The 19364-nt window shown below is 42.1% G+C and overlaps 1 protein-coding gene across 4 annotated transcripts in view; it reads left to right on the top strand.

Moving 5' to 3' along the window:
* The window catches only part of AGAP1 (ArfGAP with GTPase domain, ankyrin repeat and PH domain 1), a 375973-nt gene that overhangs the window by 308731 nt on the left and 47878 nt on the right, over positions 1-19364 (top strand). The window lies entirely within an intron of this gene.

The raw sequence follows: 19364 nt of genomic DNA, 5'->3' as shown, positions 1-19364 counted from the left end.
CCAAGCAGAAGATAGGCTCTGTGGTGGGCAGCAGACGATGCAGCAACATAACAAACAGTCTTGACAGCTCTGTGTGATTCTGCAGTTCAGATTTTGCCATCATGAAAATCCATAAACTATACAGAGCTTTCTGAAATCCTTAATGCCTTGCTTGTATCGATGATTTCATTTCTGTGCTGCAGGAGCATGGCCTCTCTACCTAGTTGCGAGCAGCAGCTTATTGTTTTTACGATACTCCTCCCCTTCCTTGCCATGCTTTCCCTCCCCATCCCTCCCAAAAAAAAAAAAAAAAAAAAAACTCATTGCGTAAACTGATTTGGGGATCAGCCTTGATAAAACGCCCGCGTTCATCCCCACGCGCCGGTGCGGCCGTGGCGTTAGCTGGGCTCGATTACATGGATGCTCTAGCAGAGGCTGCCACATCCGAGTCGGAGGTGTGTGGAGATTAACCGGTGGCTGTCCAGCCATTTGTCATACAAATAACAGTGCCAGGAGAGTGAAATACTATAAATCATTTTTTTTTCCAGGATTGAAACCTTTTATCAGTTGTGTCAGTTCCATTATTCAATAAGCGATTAGTAACAGCCATTGTCATTTAGCCATTTAGTAGTTAACAACTCGGGTCTCTCGCTGGCAAGAAAGCCTTTGACACCAGCAGCTGATGTAAATGCAAGATTTAGTATTTATCTTTCCAGGTGAAATGCAGTTGTTACTCTGTGTTATATTGAAGAAGGAAAGGCACTGGAGCTTAGACACAAGTCTCTTGATTTGTTGAGCTCTTTATTTATTTATTTATTTATTTATTTTTCTTTATCGCACGGTCATGAGGTGTTTGTGTATGTCCTGTCCACAAATCTGCAGTATTTAAAATATGCAGATACAAAATTGCATCCCCCCTCCCACCCCTGGCTTCCAACTTCTCCATTCTGAAGCTAATCACAGCATCTCCCCAGGGATTTTCTGCAACTGCAGCTTTTGAAACATGTCAAATTATTAAAATGATAACATTCATTTAAGAACCAGCTGCATAGAGTCAGAAGTTAACCCTGATCTTGTTGGATTTGCTCAAAGCAGTATTTAATATCTGGGCAGATAGTGGATAATACCGCACCCAGGGCAGCTTCAATTTAAGATTTTTGCATTTTTCCCTGGTTGTATTCTGAGGAGCAGCTTGCCACATGTGCTTTCAAAAATCCAGAGGAGGATGCAATCCGTGGAGAAGAGACAAAATGTTGGAGAGAATTTTTCTATTCTCAAAGGTAATTTTACAGCAGAAGAGTCTTGACTTACCTGATCCCCAGTAAGAGACCTATTTTAAGACCAGTCACCCAAATGAGAGACACCTTCAGGCTCCATTGTAAGTTGTTGTAATGGCTATTGGTTGAGTAATGAGTTTTGAAAGTTAGGTTGGCTAATGTTTAATGTGAAAGGTCCTGAGGTCCTTGTCCCATTGCCCACTTTATGCTAGGAACTAGCCTACTAAATTTTGCAGGCGCTGAGGAGTCCTAAAATACAATTTATTACATTTATTACTGACTTAGCTAAATGCAGCTGGTGGGAGTGTGATCCAAGATAGGAACTTCTGCTGGGATTAGTCCTAACAAATTTATCTGTGCCTCAGGGTGTCCTCCTTGTGAGGTAGGGCCCGGAGCCCATGGCAGGTTAAGGCGAAGGAACTGAAAGGTGTCTTCCTACTGCATCGGCACAGGCAGTTGTAGAAGCTCAGGCAAAAGCAGAGATGGTGACCTTCCTGTTTTTCCACATGCATTCAGTTTTATAGAGAGATAGTCATTGCAGATGGCTTAGTAGTTTGTAAGAAAAGGCCTTGACACAATAAATCTCTCCAGCTAGAATGCCTCTACGGAGGAGCCCCGATGCTAGCATGGAAAGTTGCACCACAAGTGGACTAACGGGCTTGAACTATTAAACACCTAATACTGGGAGATCGTCTGGTGTTTATTTTCACAAATGATGAAAATTAAGGAAGAATTAAACGTAGCTTCAGTGGAAAGTATTGTTGCATCCGGTCACATATGGATGTGATTCTCTACCAGGAGCAAACAGAACGGTTTTGTGCATGCACGCTCCTCCTCTGCCCAGCCAGACATGCCTGTCGCTGCGTACCGTGCTGCAGGGCAAACTGCTAATAAGCCTCGATCATGTAGTGGATTTTGCAAAGGACGGAAACACTTCAAATAAATCCGTTTCTAAGATGCCACATGGATATCCTCTTCTAAAATGGTCTAGCACAAGTTCCTTTGCACAACTTGAACTTGCTTGTGTTGAGCAAGATTTAGATCCTCTAGCCAAGTTACCTTACCAATAATGCTTTACAGCTTGGTTATATGTGTAATAATCTTTAGGATCTAATACAACAATTGCTTCGTTAGAAGAAAATTTCTTCTAAGTTTTATGCAGCTGTATTTTGTAGTCATATTTTTATTTGCATAGGATGAGCTTGCATTTCGTAGTGGTGCAGATAGTATGGATTAAACATGTGAGGAAAATGTGAGAGTCAGGGCAGGAAACGAAATTCTGACTTCCCTTCAGTTTTGTAATTGTTTTAAATTTTAGGATAAGTAAAAGATGGAACTAACAAAATGACTCTAATGCCAAATGCTTAATCTATCTTTATTTGTATCAACTTATATGCCTCCTTTGATAACAGTGAGGATAGTGAGAAGTCTCCCTTGCCATTTTAAAATCATGTTTATTAAATGTAGAACAAAATAAATCTAAAATGAGCGTCCTGGCAGGTCTTGGGAAAAATCTAATTCTGCATCATCTGTATCTGCAAAAAACCTCAAAGAAATGAGAACTGTAAGGATTACATAGATACTGATGTCACCCACTAAGTGCAATTAGCTTTGGCTTATTTTTGGTAGGGCACTGTGGCCAAAGTTGCTCTGAAGCACATTGAGTAGTGCAGAGTACTTTCCTGACCCACTTTATGCAAAAATGTTTTTTGTCTTTGAACAGTTTATGATTTCTGTGCCATACGAGAAAACAAGTGTGCTCTCTTTGGCTTTAATTCAGCCCAATGTTATTACTTTATTGTAGTATATTTTATTTTTAGCTTACAGTATTTCCACCGTGACACCTAATATACATTGGAAAAGAAATTTCACAAAAGAAGCAATGGCTGCGCACTTAGAAACTGCAGGATTCTGGCACTGCGAATTACTTCCAAAGCAAGCAGAGAGACTATAACTCCTTTTGAGGAGAAACAGCTCTTTCTGTTGTTTTGAAACTGTTTTCATGACAGTAATTGCTTGCACTAGCAACAAAATGTGGCTGCATTTTGTGCAAGGAGGGAAAAGGCTGAAGAACGATGCATCTTTGCGTAATGGATTTAAATGCTCCCTGTTTATCAGCCTATAACGGGCAAGATTGTCGGCTCCCTATCCATAGATGAAACTGATGGTCCGAAACGCGAATAAATCCATCATGCCGTAAAAGTAGTGGTTCTCAGTGGGGTAAGCAAGTGAGGCTTTTCTCTTCTCGCTGAGCCAGTGCAGGGTCTGAACAGCAGAAATAAGGGAGGCTGATAGAGAGCAGCGCGTGGCCGCCGCTCACTTCTCCCGTGGTCCTCTCATCCATGGGCAAGGTGCTGCTCATGTGCTCCAGGTCCTCTTCAACCACATGGTGATGTTTGCTCCAGCACCTCTCCGAAATACCTTAGCTCGTTCTTAATGGCGGTACCTTTTACGTTCCTTAACGCCAGTGTCGCTGGTAAGGGTTGACACTCAAGAAGTCATTGCAGATGGCATGTGTGGTGGCTTACCCTGGCTTGTCGTCACAAGTGTCCTTCCAGACACGCAGGGTAGTGCAAGGAGGGGATTCACGCGGCATTGCGCGGTACCGTTTTTGCCCTTGGCATTGTGTTGGCTATGATGGGGTTAGAACTGAAAAGGGTGGTTTCCATCCACGTCCGGGTTTGACAGTGGGGCCCTGTGTGTCGTGGGTGTTACCTTAGCTGTGACTATGCTAATTGCGAGAACGAGATTGATCTTAAAATCAAGATATTGACTAGGTAATAGGATAGGAATTCAAATATCTTCAAAATTCTAGAGGTCTCAATATAGTATCTTAAATCTAATTAGGTAACAGAAAAAAAATTACTACTGCAAAACTAGCATGATAGTAGTAGCTTATATTTAGCGTTTGACATTAAAATATCGTGACTCAAGTAGTTATTCCATAAGTACTTTGTTACTTAACCAAAGATAAAGCAATACGTACAGTACATATGTGTAGCTTCTGGGTAACTCTAATAATATGCAAGTAATGCTACATTTTTCTCGTATTTCCTATTATACAAGACATGATAGAAGTGATGGAGCAGTGTCCGAAGGAGTCCAAAGGTCTGCTTGTGCCCTGTTCCACCAACTCAAAGTAGAAGTAATATGGGCAATAAATAAGAAATATTGAAATGCCATTAAGATTTTAAATTCTTTTAATAGACGCGTTTGGGTTTTTTTTTTTTTTTTTTTTTTTTTTTTTTTTTTTTTTTTTTTTACAGTTCAGTTACTAGAATGGGTTCAGATGGGGTTTACAGAAAAATGTTATATGGCGTTGAATAAAACTAATTGTTTTTTGAAATTTTGTTCTGGAAAATATTTTTGCATGGTGTAAGCTTTTTTATACTCCCCTGTGCAATACGTCCTAGTGCAACCGTGCACAAAGGGGGGAAAAAAAATGGGGGCAGTATGACAAACTGGTTTTCTGATTCCATAATAACTCAGCCAGCCTTGTGAAGCCGACCCAATTGGAGAAACTAACCTTAGAAATTGGTCGATCAAATGCTACAAGCCAAGTACTTGTTTTCCAGTATTGAAGCTGGTGGTCTAGTGATCACAGCCAAGCAATTATGGTCCTGTTAGATAGCATGAGTAGTAGTCATTAAATAATTATACCTTTGATTAGCTGCTTTAACTGTTCGTTGCCTTTGAAATATGATAGTATAATTTGAAGCTTTTATTAAAAGATAATTTTTCTAGGTGGTTGAAAAGGATTTTTGTGTGTATGTGTAAAAGACCCATAATTTTCTGCTTCAGATGATGAAAAACTGAGAAAAATGTTTCCAATTAGCATTTATTTTTGTCACTTTGAATCTTGTATGTTTATAGCATATTGGAAATGCACTGAATAGTTTAGCTAGTCCTTTACCTTCTGCAAAAGTTTCCTTATTGAAAAAGGAATTAAAAACCATTTTATATGTTTTTTATTAGAGTAACATTTTTCACCATCGTGGGTAAAAGCGTGAACTTGGTTTTATTCTTTTTCTTAGTTTGAAATGGTCAAAGCTGAAGCTAAGCCAAATGTAATTAAGCTTTAGTGGACAAGGAAGTGTTTTTTTGGAGTGTCCTGTGGTTTAAAAATACAGCATTAGATAGGGTTTTCGTTTGGGGGCAGGATTTTGGGAGGTGTTCTTTTTTTGTTTGGTTGTTTTTTTTGTTTGTTTGTTTGGTTTTTTTTTTTAACTTCTGGCATAAATATTTACTTTTGGTTAGGTAACTTTTATAACTGTAGCTTGACATTTCTGCTAATTTCTTTTATCCAAGTTACCCTGTTTGAAGTATTATATATATATACATAGATCCAGACCTTCTAAGGAGCTTGATACCCAACAGCTTCTCTTTTTCCCAGTGTTCAGGTGTCCAGAAAGGAACTGTTAGATGTATGAAAGGCCGTTATTGTCCAACTTCAGTTTCTTAGCTTGTTGAAGACCCTTTGATGGTTGTGTCTTTTTGTATTAGCTCTGTTTTTGTTGTCTGTTGAGATGTATATCCTATTAACACCAATCAACTAAGCAGAAATATTTGAAAATTTTAGAATCTCATTCGAATGTTTAAAGGATTTTGGAAATATGGTTTAGTGGATCTGCTATATGTACTTCTGAACGTTTGTGAGGAGTTGCAGCAAAGTACTGTATGCTTATTAGTTCTTTGCACACTGTATTTTTCTAAAAAGGATCTGCTTTTTAGTTGAGTTTAGTGTTTGCCAGACCTAGAAATGCAAATTGCTGCTCTATTGACCAACACGGAAGAAGAATCCCTGATCTGCTGTTCCAGAGCTCCCTGGTGCAAGAAGAATTGGAAAAGAGCAGGAGGAGTGCGGAAACATAGAGGCCATCTTCCAGCTTGGTGGCAATTTTATGGAGATCACATTGGAGTTCATCCCTGAATACCCTCCAGACTCAAGTTTGCTTCTTACGTTTGTTTTTATAGATGGACATTAGATACGATAAGCAAAAAGTTCACCTGGCCTATGCAATAGGAGAGGGCGATTCTCCAGCATCTTCTTGGGCTTTAATTGTTCTGCAGTAAAGCCGAATAACGAGCCATCTTTCCATGCATGGGCAGCACGGGGGGTGAGGAGCAGCTCGGTGGCGCCAGTGGCACGCCGCCGCTGTCCCCAGCCCCCTTCCACCGGCGAAGGGGGAAAGATCCTATTATTTCTGATAATTGATGCTGAGGGCTGTGGCGTGCCTCATTTAATCAGCGCCGCGCAGCACACTCCGGGGAGGTAATTCATGCATGCTTGAACGTCCAACATGGCTGGTGAGGCTTGGCCGCACCACCTAACGGCTACGTCATTTTTTTTAATCAGCTGTCTGAGGACCATTTATCTGATCAACGAAGAACCATGCCACATGGAGACCCAAGGTGACATTAACTCAGCTGTAGCTTCTCAGGACGGCGGCACAGAAAGAGCTTTTTTAGAACGCAACTGTAGATGTCAAGGCTCTCCTAAGCATAAAAGCACATTTCTGCTTATCCAAAGTATAAATGAGCATATTTGAGTAAGTTGAAGGAGGTTGATAATGATGTTTAGGTGACTAGTGCCTTAAGCATCCTTCGAGGACCTCACAGGTATTAAATAAATGTAGCACACATGTTAACCAAGCATAGATTGGCTCAGAGTGAAGTATCCAAGAGCAAATCAGCAATGGTAAGGTTGCCCATGTTTCCAAAAGCAGCTTGATGCCCTCCAGGACTGTGAGCTGAAACAGCAAACTGCTGCCACTGCTTTGTCCCTGGGGCTTGCTGTAAGGGACAGTGGCCTCCGAGCTGTCAGCTCCCACTGGTTTTCAGTGTCTTCTATTTGGATCCAAATTTCAGAGCATATGTGAGGTAGCATTTGGATGTTGGAGGACCTGGCCAGCTATTAAATAGCCTGTACAGCACCCACTTCAGAGTGTGCAGGTGCATCTGACAAACCGGAAAACTGAAGACATCAAAATACCAAATAAAGCAGGATTGTGTCTAGTCAAACCCAATGAGGCCATTCAGTACCTGCAGATCCATGGCAAGAGCTTCATGACTGCTGGCCTTCACGTGTTGTAGCTGCAGGTGCCCTCTCTCCATTTGCAACTGTCAGTCTGTAGCATTTCTTTGTGTCAAGCCACAAGGGTTCAAATCATGTTCGATTTAAGCAAGGACTTCATAGAAAACCCAGAAAAGGTGCAGGAATAGTAGTAAATGCTTCTGCCATCTCCACATCTTTATAGTTTTTGAGGCCTGAGTTGGAGATCTGGAAGCTGTGTGATCTTCATGCAGCCAGTGAAGCACAAGGACAACTTGGTGAGAGTTTTCTATTTAATAATAAAAGCAAGAAGGAGAAGTTTGTTTGGAAAAAAACGAATACAAAACAAAACAAAACAAAAAGTTCCTTAAACTCTAGAAGAGCTCATAATCTGTTTTCTGGAAAGAAGTTTATGGAATCAAGACCAGCTCCTGCAGGTCTGCCCCATTAGCACTTTTTAGGGATGTAGATGCCCCAGAGGATTGCTTGGCTGCAAAACTCATTGCCTGCAGTTTGTGTGTGATTACTCACCATTGCTCGATGGTCTTAGAGTCTCAGAGAGGGCAACTTGTTTTACGGTGCCCGTGTCACATGAGCTGGGTGCATCTCAGGCACTCTGCTGCGGAAGGGAGTCTGTCGAGTACTATCAGCAGATGCAGTAGCGGGGGGAGGGGGGAAGCATTTATGAGTCTTGGAAACAGAAAATGTCCCATTTCAAGAACCATCAGACATGATAGGATTGAGTCACGCTTGTAGGGCGCTATGGATGAGAAGTTTGCCTTACTGCTTCTCTGTAATGGCAGTGCTGGGTTCAGCAGGATTGTGTGGCTGGTGAATCGGCATGGTATTTTCAAGGCTAGAATGAAGATTACGTGCAAACAGTTTGAAATGACTTTTATATAACATTATGTGCAGGGCCGAACAGAACTCGTCAGCTGTCATGATTAACACAACCCTTGCTGAAACAACAGATGGCTGATACGGTAACCCTATTTTATAGAAAGCACTACTATCTAAAAAATGTGAAGTGCAGTGCGTTGAGAGTGTCCATGTACTGCTTTGCAGGGCAGTGCCCACTTTCCAAGTGACTGCACAGGGAGCATGCAAGCAAAGAAAGCAGGAAAAGGGGCATTTTTCTAAGTGGCTCGAGCAAGTATTGAGCCTAGAATTGTTGATCTCCTGGGTCTGAGTTCAGTGCAGGCTACAGCGCAAGCTCGACGCCCTGCAAGATGAAGAAGTCTTTGTCCTGGCCACGGCTTCTGCAAGCTGTGATCTCTGGAGGTCATGGACAATGCCTGGGAAATCTTTATTCGCTCTCCAGCTGCAAATAGTCCTCGCTGAGAAATAAATGAACAACGGCAAGAGTTTTGTCTTACAAGTTTCACCTCAGCCATACTTTTTAAAAAATATTTAGATAGTGACATTGCACAATGCCTCCTAAGTCAAAGCCTCCTGCATTTCAAATATGCTCTGAACACAAAGCTGGTGTTAAACAGCTAGAAAAGAATGGCAAAATCATCTTGGAGAAAATGGTAAGTAAAAGGGGTGAAGGAGAAAAGTCAAGGAGAGTGTGGTTATCCCCACAATAATCGCCTTCTGGTTGACGGTGGGGGAACAGGCTTGTGCAGCCATCCTTTCTGTATGCAGCAACCACTGGTGCGTCGCCCTGAGGAAACACAGAGAGTTTTACCACGACGCAGCTTTGCATGCTATTCACTCACCGTAAAAAGGTGACGATGAGATTCTGAACATTAGAGAAAGAAATGCAAGCGGTTTGATTAAACAAGCAACTGCACGTCCATCTAGCAAACGCAGGAACTGCTTATCTGCAGAAGTGTAGTAGCATGACTAAGTGCTGCAGTTGAAGTTCAGTGCAAGGAGGAAACAGGTTTTTTCATTTCTACGTCATTACCAGGGTGAAAATTGTCTCACCGGGCTTGCATGGGACTTTGTAGGACTGAGCTGATGCATGCGTTTGGATGGGGTGTGGTTTCTCTGCAGTGTATGGAGATTTTCAAGTAGCTGTTAAATATTTTTGTGGCATAACTTGACAGCTGCTGTGACCTCTGTTCTACCTGAGCGGTGGTTCCTGCTATAAAAAATAAATAAATGGGCCTTTGTAGCACTTGGCACAGCTATGTAGAAGCTCATCGTTCTTTCCTCCTAACAAATCAAGCTGGTAGATTCCTGGACCTGAAATGATACATTTGAACTAGATATCCAAGGGGGCATGTGCCCCATGAGCAATGCACCAGATCACAGGTGAGACAGCTGAAAGCAGCTGAAAGCACTCCAGCAGTCATCATGAGGCTTCATCTTAAAAACCACATCTTGGCCTCAGAGAGTCATGGCTAGTGATTACGGCATCGGTTTGGAGGACTGGGAAGAGCCTACCTCCCTATCACTGGGTGGCAGGGAATGGTTTACTGTGCTTGTCCCGGACTGAGGCTTAGAAAGCACATGTTAATTTGCCCAGTGAAGGTAGGAGGTTAATCCTGGCAATCGAAAATTTAGGAGTTAATGAGCTTGGGTGCAATCAGCAGTGGCGCTTCTCCTCCGTGCCAGCATTCTGGACAGGATGGTCCTGTTAAAAGATTAAAATAAGTATTTCTTAGAGCTTTTGATTGGAAACCTTTCACTTTTTTTATGTATACATTAGCAACTAGAGCTCGTGTTAAACTAGCTTGTGAACCAGCAAGTGAACCCAGACTAGATAGGCTGAATATTCTGGAATATAAGTCAATGACAAATCAGGCACGTAATGACCTCCAGTGCCTGTTAAGGCTTGGTTTGTAGGTAACAAAAATTTATAGTCGGTATATAATTTTGAAGGCAGTCAGGGTAGGATGGCTAAGCAGGGCCCTAGCCATCCATCACCCTGTGGGAGGCTGCGCTGGGCACCGTCTGAAGCCCAGCGACAATGATAACACTGTATTCTCCAAGACGGCAGAGCACCGCAAGGAAGCAGGCTGGAGCCTAACCGATGCTCAGAGACATGCTAGGATGAATGGGGACCTCGGCATCACTGCGAAAAAGTCCATTTGTTTGGAAAAAAGAAAAAGGCATGACACTGAACGCATTAGGATGGATTCTTTCATCAATAGGTTAATAGAAAACCAGGCGGCAAGTTCCCTTCCCGCTTATACATCCATACTCGATTAAAGTATGAAAAATGCAAGCGGACTGGGAAAGGGTCTTTATATACTGGAGATACTCTCCCTTTTCTGAGGGGTGCCAAACCTCAATTTTGCCTATTTATATGTAAATTTTTGTCAGGAAAGGCAAGTTTTCTGCTGGGAAATTGAGCCTCCCTAGTTGCTGCTACCTGCTGGGACTTGCTAAACATTTCTTAAGCCTGAAGGTTTTGCATATTGGAGGACGCCTGCAGTGAAGATTTGTTTAATTTTGATGGGCATTAATTTTTAGATGGACCTAACTTAGGTAATGTTACCTATTTTCGTTTCAGTAAGATGCATTCTGGAGGAAAGCCATTGCTCAGATCACTAGGTCTCCATTTTTCCATCAAGTATAAAGCATTAGAGGTTGCAGAACACTTTATTAAAACAATATTTAGCTTAACACTGTAGCCTGCTTAGGTATTTCTCTTCAGCTGCAGTTTAATAGCTCTCTTAGAGTGGTGTTGCTGTGCATGTTGTTTGAAGACCTTTCCCCATGTCTATGAGGATGACGTTCAATAGGCAACTTTCTGCGGCTGGGGCAAGAGAGGAGTTCAGGGCTAAAACCAGATTTGGTGGAGGAGCACGTCACCCACTGGAACCACAACGTCTATGCTGTTTCTTGGCCAGTACCCACGGGTAGCAAACAAGTGGTTTTTCCAGGCTTAAACCTTAAGCTGAAAACAGAGCTTTCTGTTACGCGTCTAAATGACTTCACCTCACTGTCCCTTTCCAGTGGAAACAGCTGTTTGATCTGAGTTTTCAGATGTAGAGGGGTTCCATCATATATTTAGAAAGAAAATTTCAAATAATATTTTTATCACCATGTCTGCTATGTCGCATCATGTTCACGTCATCCCAAAGGATGAGAGGCCCCTATGCTGTGGGAGAAAACTGCTTTACCCTGGGCTTATCCTGAGTTTCTTCCCAACAGGCTCCGCACTCAATCAGAGCAGGCCACTCCTCAGTTTTAAAACATGTATTAGAAACGAGTCATTATTACCACCTCAATTTTAACTGCCCTATTTAGAAATAAGATCTTAAAAAAACCCTCCATTTCACAAAACATTTATGCACTGTTGGGCAACGTTGCATCCTTCTTGGGTGCGTAGGTAGGATGTCGCAGCGGGTGTAAAGCCTGCAGAGAGGTGAGTCTTGGCATATGCGCAGTTGCCTCCGTGGATGGGACGATAAACTAGACAGAACTAGCTGGCTGAATGTGCTTCTCATGCTGTGAGTGCATTTTTGAGGCAAGGCATGTAGATTTTCAAAAATACCATAATTTGCATGGTCTCCTCGACACCCTTCAAAATAGTTAAGTAGCGCCACAAAGCTCAATGCTACAAATGGTTGATAATTTAAGCCCATTGCATCATCACCTGAACTTCTAAAGTCATCGTAACCCCAGGCATCCAGTGGGTAAATACGGTCTTTTAGAGGAAAGGCTACGGCTGATCCGTTTGGCTTTTGTTGTTAATTAAACAGCATTTTACAAGAATCGTTTTGAGCCTAATTGTGTGTCCTATATGCAAAAACTTTGTGCTTTTTCTTTTTTTTCCTTTTAATCTTGTCCAAGCTCATCATGTTTTGGAGACTTAAATATCGTCCATGTTGCCTGTGGATTTGAGAGGTGCTGTGTGCATTTTGTGTGTTTAGCTCTTCCGGTATAACTGGCTTGTGCTTGTATTTTACTTCTCATGCTATTTTGACGTTTCTTTTTTTTCTTTCTTTCTTCCCCCCCCCCTCCCTTTTCATTTTTTTACTCTTCTTTTTCTTTATTTTTATTCTCTTCTCTCTTCTTTTTTTTCCCCTCTCTCTCTCTTCCCCTTCTGCTGTCTGGATGCAGCCAAACGCAAAGCGTGGAAACTAAACCGTGTTGGTAGCCTGCGAAATATATACAGCAGCAGCAGCACCAACACTGAAGGTAACAAAACAACACGTTTTAGCTGAACTGCCTCCCCTCTACCCCCTTCTTGTAACCTGCTTTACCCCAAAACTTGTCCTTGTTGCGGCTCTCCCTTTCCAGATGCAGGAATGAAAATCCAAATTTGCCCAAAGCATGCGTGCTTTCGTCTCGTGTTTGCAGAGTCATTCCCGTGGTCTTTTCATCTTTTTTTTTTTTTTTTTTTTTTTTTTGGTTTGTGCATTTTATTTTGCCATTCATGTTCCTTTCAGCTTACTTAAATTTTGACCTTTCCCTCTAGTCGCGGAGCAGCGATGTTTAAATTACTTCAGGAACCCATTTTCCTCTTTTATTTATTTATTTATATATATATATATATATATATATGTATGTTTTTTTATTTTCCCTTTATACATGTGGGCACTCAATGTAATATTTCCCAAGTTATTACAGTTTTTAAAAGTGTTAGCACCAGGTGTAATGATCTGTAGCCAAATACAATAGTGTGTGCCGTGACATTTAAGTAACAGTCTTAATTTGTTTTGTGAAAGCGTTCTCCATAATGCTCTTTGCAGCTCTAATCCAAAGGCGAGACAGTGCCGGGTCATTTGCATGTGTTACTCTTGCTTGTAAATTCTGTATATTGTTGTATTTCTAAAGGTCACCTGGTGCCAAAGTTCACAAATTGACTTACATTGCTTTTTTTCCCACCGAAGACAGCCGTCATGGCTTTTGTATAATAGCAGATTGAATTTTCTTTTTTCTCCTTCTTCCACCTTCATTTGAACAACACAATTATAAACTTGCTTCTTTTTTTATTTCCTTTTCTTTTTTTTCTTCCCTCCACCCCCCATTATTATGAATGTCAAAGGTGGGAATTGTTTGGAAGCCAGGCAAGGAGAAAAAGCCTCCGCCATCCTCTCTGCCAGCGTGTAAGAAGAGGGGAGAGAGTGCGAAATATGGAATGCAAAATAGGTCACAACTCAGTAATCTCAGTATAATGTGGGGAGGGGGGGAAGGATTTTTTTTTTTCACTTAAGTGCGAACCAAATGGGTCAAGTAATCACAAGCGCATGCCCTAACACTAATTGACTTATTTTGGAATGATTATAACTGTAATATTTTTCTTAATGTCACTGTTTTCTGGGCTGTTGATTTTAGTGATTGCCAAGCAGTGGCATTAAATCTCCTGTAAATTTTAAATTGCATGCTATTTCTGTAAACAAGTCCCTATGTTCACATCCTGATCATTAACCTTTGGTGATTTATATCACCGTCCTTTTTTGCACAATTACTGCTGTGCTGCTGTCGGATGCCTTGCTCTCACTGCCAAATAAAGTGTGTCAGGGAAACAAAAGTGCAATTTTCCTGCAGCTTGTTAAGGAAGCTTTTTTAATTATGATTTTGTTTTAATTCTCGTTGTAAATGTAAAATTGTTACCTTTTAGAGCAAAGGTAGCAAAATTCTGTTCTGATCTTTTTCTTACCTTTTCAAGCACTGCATGCAAAATATGAAATGAGAGAAAAGCTGATTATTGGAATGAGTTTGCTATTTTTTTCCTTTTGAAACAAAACTAGCTAGCTACTTTTTAATGATTTTCAATTCTGTCTGCGTTTGATGGTTTGAATCTCCTCACCAGAATTTTTTTCCTCTCATCATATGCATGGGTGTGACCATTACGGGTTTACTTATTGAGAAGCTGGCGGTTTTGTATCTCCTTGTCAGTTAAAATTTTAACAGTGAATCAAGTATAAATGATTGCCTTAAAAAAATAAAATAACAGTCAAGATCCTATTTTTAGGATATGCGTAGATTGCAGAGCCTTTCGCCAAACTGATCAAACTAAGTATCAAAGGCAAGCAGAGTGAAGGGACCTTGCTTCGTATGTGAACTTGTCCCCGAAAGCCATGGTTTAGGAGTTTCAAGAAATGTCACCAGTCTGAAATTCTGTACCGAAATAGGACAAAATTGTCTGTCTTGGGAGTATTAGCCCTACTAAAGGTCCAATGTCCTCCTTAATTTTGCATCCTTGAGCCTGGACATTAAGCCTTTGTGTTATAGCTGGAATTGCGAGATTGGCAAATGTAGAGTTAATGAGCAGTGCAAGCAGTAAAAGCCACATGTTTAGATAATTATGCCTTCAAAAAGGGGAATGGTGATAGGAAATGACAGTCCAGAATAACAAATCTGCTTCAGTCTTTAGCACATGCTTGCTCAATTGCATTTATACCTTTCTGCAGGACAGAAATATAGCAACTGCAGCAACTGTTTTCTGCAAGATACTTGGCACGGGGGGGATTTCTGCTGGGGCTTCCCTTTGGGGAATCTCCTCGCTTGTGCCGCTGCTTGCAGCCTGTACACTGTGCCAAGTGGCGAGTCCTCTTCGGTTCTGGTTCCTCTCTGTCTCAGCAAATGAAAAAGTCCCACCTGCTGCTTGCAGGCAACTGGGGTGTGACCAATCCTTTGGTTCTCTAGGGGAACGTGTGCAATAACCAGCTTGTTGCATTTAAAACGGGCTCCACGCAGTTCACTTTCATGGAGGTGCCTGTACCTGCTGTCATAGCAGGGTGGTTAAATACAGCATTATTCTTCTTGTTTCAACACAACTTGCAGCATGCCCTGGAGAAGCCTCTGTCTGAAACTAAGTGACTGCTCTGGATCCTGCAGTTAAACATTCATAAAGGTCTTAAATCCTCATTTTTCCCTGTTCTTTGTGGTTACGTGTATGACAGAAGAGCTGCAAAGCTCTCCTGGAGAATTTTTCTTCTGCATGTTGATGGCCTCCAGGACTACCTTTCATTTAAAAGGTAGCCGTGCCTTTGCTGTCCTGGTGCTACGCCTATGCCGAAAGGTTGCAGCATAAGAGCAGACAGAGGGGCAGCTGAGCAGCACGCCAAAGGTATGTGCTGCCCCATCGACTAGCCCTTATCATCTAGAGACTGCGTCTCGCAATACCTCTCCGTTAAGGAAGCTCTTCGGCTTTGAAACACCGGAAATTTTAATAGCAAACTGCAGGCTTGAAACATGTTCAAGGTTTTTAGAAAAAGTGGTGTTAGGAGACATCTAATGCACATCTAGACTTACGAGCTGAATTCAAAAATGACTTTGTGGGCTTCTTCCAACCATCGCTGTCTTAGCATCCAAATGAAACAGCAAGTACATGTGGCAGAGGGAGCTGAGTCCCCCGAGCTGGGACCCAGCCTTGCATTTGTCATTCCTGGGTAGTAGTATAAAACAGCGCTACGGAAAAAAAAACTTCCAGTGGAACGCAACCTTTATCGAGAGCTGTGGGCAACTGATACCAGAGCTATATTGTCCTGATAGGGTTGATTTTCAAAACTAATTAGATTTAGACATTGGGTTTGGAAAGGGGAGAGAAGTATTAGCATAGCCATGCCCAGTGGGACATGGCACAAATATTTCCTTAATTGAGGCAGCTAATAAACATACTCATCTTCCAAGTTACAGGGATAATTTACACCAAGTGGCAAAAGGCAATGATAGTTAACATTATCTAGTCCATGAATAACGTGCATCTTTGTTGTAAACAAATTGCAGACTGTAAACATCTACTGTTTATTGCTAGGGCACCTCGGCAGCTTTTCATCATCATCCTTTTGAAAAGATTAAGGGTTATTAAGGAAGGGTGCTTGAGCGGAAGCGAGTTTGGAGGGATGAAGGGCGTGCTGAAGAGGGAGCTTAAATAGGTCTCAGTGTTACTTCAGGCATGCTTGAATAGGTTTCCAGCTATAACCTCAACTCTTGGAGATGGCTCGGTGGCCATCTGAAATATGTCACCGCAGCTTTTGGTTCCGCGCTTGGCTCACGGTCTCCGGAAAACACGCCATGGGGCAGCACAGCTGACGGCAACTGCACAGCCTTGGCACCGCGCAAAAGCCGCCGGTTATAAGCCACCACCTCGGGAGTCAGGCAATACGGTTTTATTTGCAGTTCTGTCCGAATATTCGCATGTGCCTATGAGAAAGTGCATAATCCTAGCATGCCTTCGTCGTACACCTGTGCAATAGTTTTTCTGTTTAAATGCAAGCTTTGGGGGCAGCCGCGGTTTGTGCCCTTGTCTTAAGTTGACCTTCAACTACGCTAGTAGCTGCCCACTGTTGGAGTTGGTGGCTGTTCATGCAGGTCTTGATACTGAGAATAAAAGACATGGGAAGTGGAAATACTAAGAAAGGTAGCAATGGAAAAATAAAATACATGCAGTGTAAGCAGTGGTACCGTGAAGCCCCTTGGAAATGGGGATGATTCACATGCTACTATATATGAAGGACTGCTTTTCCCCGAAACTGAGGGATTGCATGTCCGCTTCCACTGGTCCTCTGCGGTGGGAGGGGAAGAAAATCACTTTCGTTTTGGGTCCCATTGCATCATAACCTCATGATTTCAGCTCTTTTCTCGTCTCAGCCACCCCTTCCTGCTTAAAAAAAAAAAAAAGAAAGAAAAAAGAAAAGAAAAGAAAAAAAAAAAGCTAAACAAACATCATCATTTTTTAGGCAGCTCCTGGTGATAATAACTTCCAAATGGAAATCAGTTGCAGCTGTTTGCTGGCACTTTAACCCTTTGTCTGCTCCGCTTCCAGGAAATAATTGATGACTGATTGGCCCATTAACCTTTTACCAAAAAAAAAAAAAAAAAAAAGAAAGAAAGAAAAAAAAAGTTTGACAGCCCGGACTTGTGTAATGAGGAGGGATTCCTGGGGAAATCATCTTGATGGCAGAGTTGCTTGCCCCTGAGGATGCAAAATTAGCCCCTTGGGATCTCGTCTGCATAGAAACTGGACACAATTAGCGTAATATCCGGTGTTATTAATGTAGCCTGGAGTAATTGGGCAGGTTGATTTCGACAGGTTGATGGTGCTAAAATACTATTATAGTGGGCCTTCCTGTGAATCACTGTTAAACATGGAAACCTGTTTAATGAAATTTTGTGATTGAGCTCATAGGGGTTTAAACAGCACGACCTATAATTTTACTGGAGAGTAAAAGGGGAATAGTTTTGTCCTGCCGCTTGGGTTTTCTGTTTGCATATGCGGTGCTTGCGGATTTGTGCTTTAGCTGCCCACGCCGCACATGTTGTCTTTTGAGGCATCGGCTCGGTGGGTGATGTGGAGTAGGCTCTGCTGTTTTGTTTGCAAGCTGTGCTTGCGAAATATTTTTTCATCATGTTTAAGCAGAAAATATATTGCTGAAGTCTTCAGCTAGTTCATTTGCTTCTCATCTGAGCTTTCAGGAAAGAAATTTAAAGTTGCAGCAGCTAAAAAGGAATGCCAGCTGCTATGTTCCTAATGCGTTGTCCATAGTGACCAAGTTTTCAGCTGGATTACTGATGGCATTAAAGTGTCCTTCTAGCCCAGGCGTTCAACATGCTGCAGCTCTTTTAACCCACAGGAGGTTAGGGCATCTTGGGACGTGCTCTTCAACCTATGACATGGATTTGCCATCCCTGAATCCCAAAGGATGAGGGTCTTTCCCAGCCTACAGCTATTGCACTTAACATTGGGGAGCTTCTCAGGAGAGCAAGCAAGGTGGCAGCTTGTCACGATGTCATCTGGTCACAGCAGAAAAGGTCAGGAGGTTAGACAAGAGAGCCTTTCCTTTGGGAACGGCTGAAGGTGTTTCTTGAATTGCACTCTGGCCTTACAAGCTAGTTGTGTGTCTTGTGCATTAGACCTTCCAGAAGAACAGCATAAATGTAACGTTCCTGGTGCAAGGGAGCGAAAAACACTTGCAGAGGTGCTGTTGTGAGCATGGTATCTCAATCTTACTTTTGAAGCATGAGTGCCAAATAATGCCATGTAAAACTGGTTGGATTGCAGAATTTATTTCTGATGACCAAATTGTATCCCATTCTTGACCAAAAGAAACCAATTTCGTGAGTATGATTTATTAACAGATGGAAGGCAGGAGAATCCAGTTATGCGGTCTCTTGATTTTGGATGCTACTGCCGCAACAAGTCACCTTAATGCTGCACCCTTCTTGCTTGGGGTGTATTTAGGAGCATTTGTTCTCCTCCCCCTAATAGGCAGCCCCCAAATGCTGCCTTGGCTCCTTCAGCTCTGCACCATGCTTTGGGCTCACCTGCCAGCGGTACGGCATGCAGCCAGTGGGCTGGTAAAGAGAGGCGCAGCCAAGACGCACAGCCGTGCGGAGCAGAGCTGCAAAGGGCAGGATGGTTAGAGAAAGGCAGGAGAAGGACCTGAGGTATAAAAAAAAGCAATGAGAATAGAAAGGGCCTTTTATACTGTATATCGTAGCATCCCTGCCCCATCGCCCATACTAATATATACGTCTCAGGAGCACCAACATTGCTGTGAAAATCTTTGAGCTTAGCATTTATGTTTTATTTACAGCTCCTGCTTATGAAGTAATTCCTTCTGATATGCACTTTACCAAAAAATTTGCATTCTTGTGTGTACTCACTTCTAACTTCCCTGCTCGCATAAAGGGGAACCTTGTTTGGACACAAGGAAGCGTTTGCAGCCAATTTATGTAGAAGGATTTTCTGAGCTGGTGGATTTGGCGACTAGGCATTTGGAAATCCTCTTTTTGCAAGGCTTCAAAAGTGCAAAGATATGTTACTTAGCCATTAAAAAGGCTAAGAATGATGAATTTCCTAAATTGGAGCCACTCTACAGGAGACTGCTACAAGTGGGATTTAGTTTCTCTTGCTAGTGTTCCCTCTTCTTTGTTAGGGCCCTCTTCCTTCAACAACACTTTCTGGAGATGCTTCAGCTTTTAGTCAAGATAACTGCATTTTCCTAGAGAGGGCAGCGCACAGGGCTGAAAGCAGTTTCCTTTATTGTTAACGCTCTCTTTTAGTCACTCTTGCATTTCTTTCTTAAACTCATGAAGCTCCATTTGGTAACTGTGACTTTTCCCATGACTTAACAGTAGCATTTTGCATAATGTCTCTATCTGTTTTTTTTAACACTATATTGCTGTAACATAAAAGTAGCTAT

This window comes from Rhea pennata, chromosome 6, assembly GCF_028389875.1.
Source record: "Rhea pennata isolate bPtePen1 chromosome 6, bPtePen1.pri, whole genome shotgun sequence".
Taxonomy (NCBI): Eukaryota; Metazoa; Chordata; class Aves; order Rheiformes; family Rheidae; genus Rhea; species Rhea pennata.
This window is presented reverse-complemented; position numbering and strand designations above follow the sequence as displayed.